The sequence below is a fragment of the Mauremys mutica genome, chromosome 1 (genome assembly GCF_020497125.1).
Source record: "Mauremys mutica isolate MM-2020 ecotype Southern chromosome 1, ASM2049712v1, whole genome shotgun sequence".
Classification (NCBI taxonomy): Eukaryota; Metazoa; Chordata; order Testudines; family Geoemydidae; genus Mauremys; species Mauremys mutica.
In genome coordinates, this window is record NC_059072.1 from 208,446,610 (window position 1) to 208,452,143 (window position 5,534).

Below are 5,534 nucleotides of genomic sequence, written 5' to 3' on the forward strand. Positions count from 1 at the left end.
TGAGCCGTGCCCGGGCTGAGCCAGCTCCTCCCTCCTGCCCTACGTCGTGCAGGCCGGGGATTTCCGCGGCTGGTCCCTTCTCCCGTCCCACGCGGCTGCGGGCAGGCGGGCGGGCGGGCCCCTTCCTCTGCTGCCCCCTGCAGCTCCCCGGCCGCGGCGACGAGCAGAGCCCAGCCCGGCCCGGCCCGGGAATGCAGCCCAGCCAGCGAGCCCCCGGGCCCGAGCGCTTGGCTCTGACTCCAGCCCGGGCAAAGGGGTGTCGTGTCCCGTCAATGCCCTGAAACGAGCCGCTGCAACACCCCGCCTATAGATAATGCACCGGCCCTACCATCTCCTCGGGGTTGGTCACCCAGTAGGGCTAACACCCGGCACTATAAACTCGCCACACTTCTGTCCCGGGGAGCTTCTCCCAGGCTTCCAGCACCATTCACTCGGCTTCACGCCAGGCGCTGCATAACAAGTTTGTGAATGGAAACTAATCACATGCTCCCTGGTAAGTTTCAGCTACACCACACAAGCGAGTCTTCTCCTTTTTACAAGGCGAACCTGTTGATTACACAATAGCGAACAGTCACCCTGGCGCTGAGTCTGGAACTATAGGGCAGTGGTTGTCTAACTTTTCTTCTGGCGGCCCAGTTGCAGAAAATTGTTGATGCCTGCGACCCAATGGAGCTGGGGATGAGGGGTTGGGGAGTGGGAGGGGCTCAGGGCTGGGGCAGGGGGCTGGGGTGCAGGCTGGGGCAAGGAATGAGGGGTTCAGTGGGGGAGGGGGCTCTGGGCTGGGTTAGGGGTGCGGAAGGAGCTCAGGCTCTAGGATGGGGTCAGGGATGCGGGGTCCAGGGTGCAGGAAGGGGCTCTGGGATTTGGCGGGGCTCAGGGCAGGGGATTGGGACATTGACTTACCTCAGGCAGCTCCTGGTTAGAGGCGCAGCAGGGGTGCTAAGGCAGGCTTCCTGCCTGCCCTGGCACCGCGGACCGCCCTGCACCCCAGAAGCAGCCAGCAGCAGGTCTGACTCTGCAGGACTCTCACCTGCAGGCACTGCCCCTCCCCCAGCTCCCATTGGCCAGTTTCTGACCAATGGGAGTGCAGAGCCGGTGCTTGAGGCAGGGGCAGTGCGTAGAGCACTCTGGGCCACCTGTCCAGGAGCCGGACCTGCTGGCTACTTCTGGGGCACAGTGCGGTGTTAGAACAGGTAGGGACTAGCCTGCCTTAGCTGGGCAGCACCGCCGATGGGACTTTTAAAGGCCCAGTCGGTATTGCTGACCAGAGCCACCGCGACCCAGTACCTTACGTTCCCGACCCAGTATTGGGTCATGACCCACAGTTTGAAAACCACTGCTATAGGAGGAGGCATGAGTAGTCAATCCTTAGCTCTTAAACTTTCCATCAGCAGATCTCAATGTGCTTCACAATCTTTAATGCATCAGCTTCACAACACACCCCTATGCGGTAGGGAAGTATTATCATCTCCATTTTACAGATGGGGAACTGAGGCTAAGTGGGTTGCCCAGTTTTACACAGAAAGTCTGTAGCACAGCAGAGAATTGAGCCTCTATTTCCCAAGTCCTAGACTACTGCCCTAACCTGGGGACCATAAGGGTGATGCGTCCTAAAATAACACATAAGATGCATTATCTTTTGAGAAATACCCGTATAATCCCTCTTTCTCACATAGGTCTTGTCTGCATGGCTCTGTAGTGCAAACTAGAGAGAAGTGATTTCTAGAGCACTCTAATGTGCTGTGCTGTAACTGCCCTGTGTAGACCCTGTTGGCACAAACTAACAGGTACCTAGTTCGTGTTGATGCAGGCTCTTTTAAAAAAGGACTACATTCATGTGCTTTAGTGACTTTTTAGTTCATGCCAGCAGGATCTACAAGGGGCAGTTAGAGCAGAACACAGGAGTGCTCTGCAATTCACACCCCTCTAGTTTGCCCTGCGAAGCCATGTAGACAAGGCCTTAGATACAGATAGAAGCCCCATTGGCTGCAGGTTGCTGTGATTGGAAAGTCCTAGATCAGTTACTTTGGTTTCTCAACATTTCTTAATTTTTTTTTAAACTCAACGATAAATTGGTCACTAAATAGATTAGGTGATGTTGTTACTTATATAGAGCAACAACTATTGAATTAATGGAATGAAGTATCTGCCCCATCTTTGAGAGGTCAGTCTCATCTAGGGTTAACACTACAGGGAAAGGAGTTGCACTAATAGAGATCATATCCTTTGGATAGATGTTAAACTCACTTGTATTTGGCAAGTCAATAGTCATAAGAACGGCCATACTAGGTCAGACCAATGGTCCATCCAGCCCAGAATCCTGTCTTCCAACAGTGGCCAATGCCAGGTGCCCCAGAGGAAATGAACAGAACAGGTAATCATCAAGTGATCTATACATCCATAATCACCATCAAAGTGTTTAAAGTTAGGCACCTAAATCCCTAGTTACGCCCTCAGAAATGGCCTGATTTTCAGAGGTGCTGAGCACCAACAATTCCCATTGATTTTGAGTGCTCAGCACCATAGAAAATCAGTTCACTTTTATTTATGTGCCCTAAATATGGATTTAGGTGCCTAATTTTAGGCACTTGTTTGAAAAATTGATCACAGCATGCAGGGGTGCTGGAACAATTTTTATAGAGGGGGTGCTGTGAGCCATTGAACCACACTTTGTAAACCCTGTATATGATGGAATCCACTTCAAACCCGGGATGCAGGAGCACACACACACACCTAGTTCCAGCATCTATGCACAGCACAGAATGTACAACACAAAGTACATGCATGATGGAGAATATCAGATAGGACCCTTACCATTTCCTCCCTTTTAATAAAACATCTTTCTGTTAATGTGCTGTGATGTTTTTCTGAAGGTCTGTAGTCTGTAGTCTTAATGGAACATAGATTCATGGACTGAAATATGATCCTGTATCTTGATTTGGTATTTCCTAGAACATAAGAAATATGTTTAAAGGAGAACAACATTGAAATGGATATAAATTGATGTGACCGGGGTCCCAGTGTGGGCCAGCTGAGGTCACTCAATTAGGGTGAACTGCAAAGAATGGGGCAGACAAACCCCAAAGCTGGTGGATAATTCAATACTTAGATTTACCAAGCCAGCACTAAACAGCTTCTGTTATACCTTACTGGCTATTCAGAAGTCCAAACAACACAGTCCCCTTGAAGTAACCCAGCCTCAAGCCTCCATCCAGGTACCCAAGTCAAATATGATGAAGATTTCTGAAAATCTTATTTCATCATATAAAAGAAAAGGTTCTACCAATTCCAAAGCATTGGACACATGACCTCCCAGGTTATTGAATATTCCAGATCTTGCCTGAATAACCGTATACTGTACAGCCAATTCTTATTAACTAAACTAAAATTTATTAAAAAAGAAAAAAGAAAATATAGGTTAAAAGATCAATATACATGCAGATATGAGTTCAATTCTTGAGGTTCAGGTACATAGCAGAGATGGTGAGTTTTGTAGTTGCAAAGAGTTCTTTTAGAATTTAGTTCATAGGTTATAGTCTAATGTCCAATATCATATTCAGGGTGGACCAGTCAACATTGAGATCCCAATCTTGTGGCTTAAGCTTCCCCTGCATTTGAACCATCAAGCAGATCTGAGATAAACAGGATCAGGACCCAAGGATCTTTTTATACAGTGTTCTAGCATCCACTTGACCATACAGTCCTGGGTAAACAATACACTTTTGATGTAACCTTCTGTTTTCTGAATACCGCCAGTAATTAGTTACACAAATTAACATAGGGCAATTTATTCATTAGGCAGTCTATTACAGACTTCAAAGGGACATATAGACAGTGACATTATTTCACCCAAGATTCATCTAAATGTTAATATTTCCTTTTGATCTCTGAATTAGTATCTATAGTGACAGACAGGAACTGTCTGTTTACATGAGTAGCATCCAAGATACACACAATTCCTATCACTGCTAACTTCTAACAATACAGGTTTGCATTTCAGAGGTCTAGCCTATTTAGCATGAATGACCCTAATTACCATTTCTAACATGTCTTTAAAGGTCAGCTTTGAGTTAGTTAGCCTGCAAGCTGTTTAACCCTTTCTGGTCATGAGTCATATTTTGTATAAGATTTTTAGCAGTAATGATTTGCATGGTTATATTTTAATTAGACAATATCACAACTGGCCATCCAGGGGCAGCGCTGGGGGTGTGTGTGCTTGTGGGGGCTATAGCCACCCCAAAAGTTTGCCTTAGCCATCCTGTAGCAGCTGCCACTTTCCAACCATCTAGCTCTGAAGGCTGAGCAGAGAGAGTGGATGCTGCTGGCTGGGGGCCCAGATCCAGTGGCAGCAGAAGTAAGCCAGGGAGGTGATCCCGGGGGAGGAGGCGGGGGGGCCCAAGAGCAGCCTTGGTCTATGTCCCCACCTACCGGGGTATTCTATCCAGGGCAGGTGTAAGGTCAGGGCTCCCCCCAGCTGCCCAGACTGACCCGCTCCAGCCCAGGCTCCTGGGCCTCACCCCCGTGGTCTCTACTCCCTGAGAGCTCTCTCAGCCCCAGCCCCAGCTCCCCCTGCCCAGGCAGCTCCTACCAGCTGCAGGCAGCCCACTGCCTGGCTCTGGTTTCCAGCCTCTGACCTGGCTATGGGGTGGAGTCACAGTGGCAGCAAGGCCAGTGAGGGGGGTGGGGTCTCATGCTGAAGAGGGGCACAACCCCCCAATTTTCTGTCTGGCCCACCTCAGCCCCCCCATTCTCCCACCTGAAAGAAGCTGGCATCACTCCTGTGGCCATTAACAAGTTTAGGCTTGAAATTAGATGAAAGTTTCTAATCATCAGAGGAGTGAAGTTCTGGAACAGCCTTTCACGGGGAGCAGTGGGGGCAAAAATCCTAACTGGCCATAAGACTGAGCTTGATTATGAAGAGGATGCTATGATGAGACTGCCTACAATGGCATGTGGCCAGTTTGTGATTGCAACCAGCAAATATCTCCAGTGACTGGAGACGAGACACTTGATGGGGAGGGCTCTGAGTTACTACAGATAATTCTTTCCCAGATGTCTGGGTGGAGGGTCTTGCCCACATGCTCAGGGTCTAACTGATCTTCATATTTGGGGTTGGGAAGGAATTTTCCTCCAGCTTAGATTGGCAGAGACCCTAAGGGTTTTTTGCCTTCTTCTGCAACAGGGGGCATGGGTCACTTGCAGGTTTAAGCTAGAGTAAATGGAGGATTCTCTGTAACTTGAAGTCTTTGAACCATGATTTGAGGATTTTAGTAACTCAGCCGGAGGTTAGGGGTCTATTACGGGAGTGGGTGGGTGAGGTTCTCTGGCCTGCGATGTGCCGGAGGTCAGACTAGAAGATCATGATGATCCCTTCTGCCCTTAAAGTCTATGAGTCTGAGTCTAAATGTGTGTATTAAAAATGCACTTGAAATAAGGCTGGTTATGATAATGACCTGTTACTCTCATAAAAATGCCCATAAAGATGACAGATGATAAAACTGTTCTAAACAGCTATCAACTATTTGATACTATAA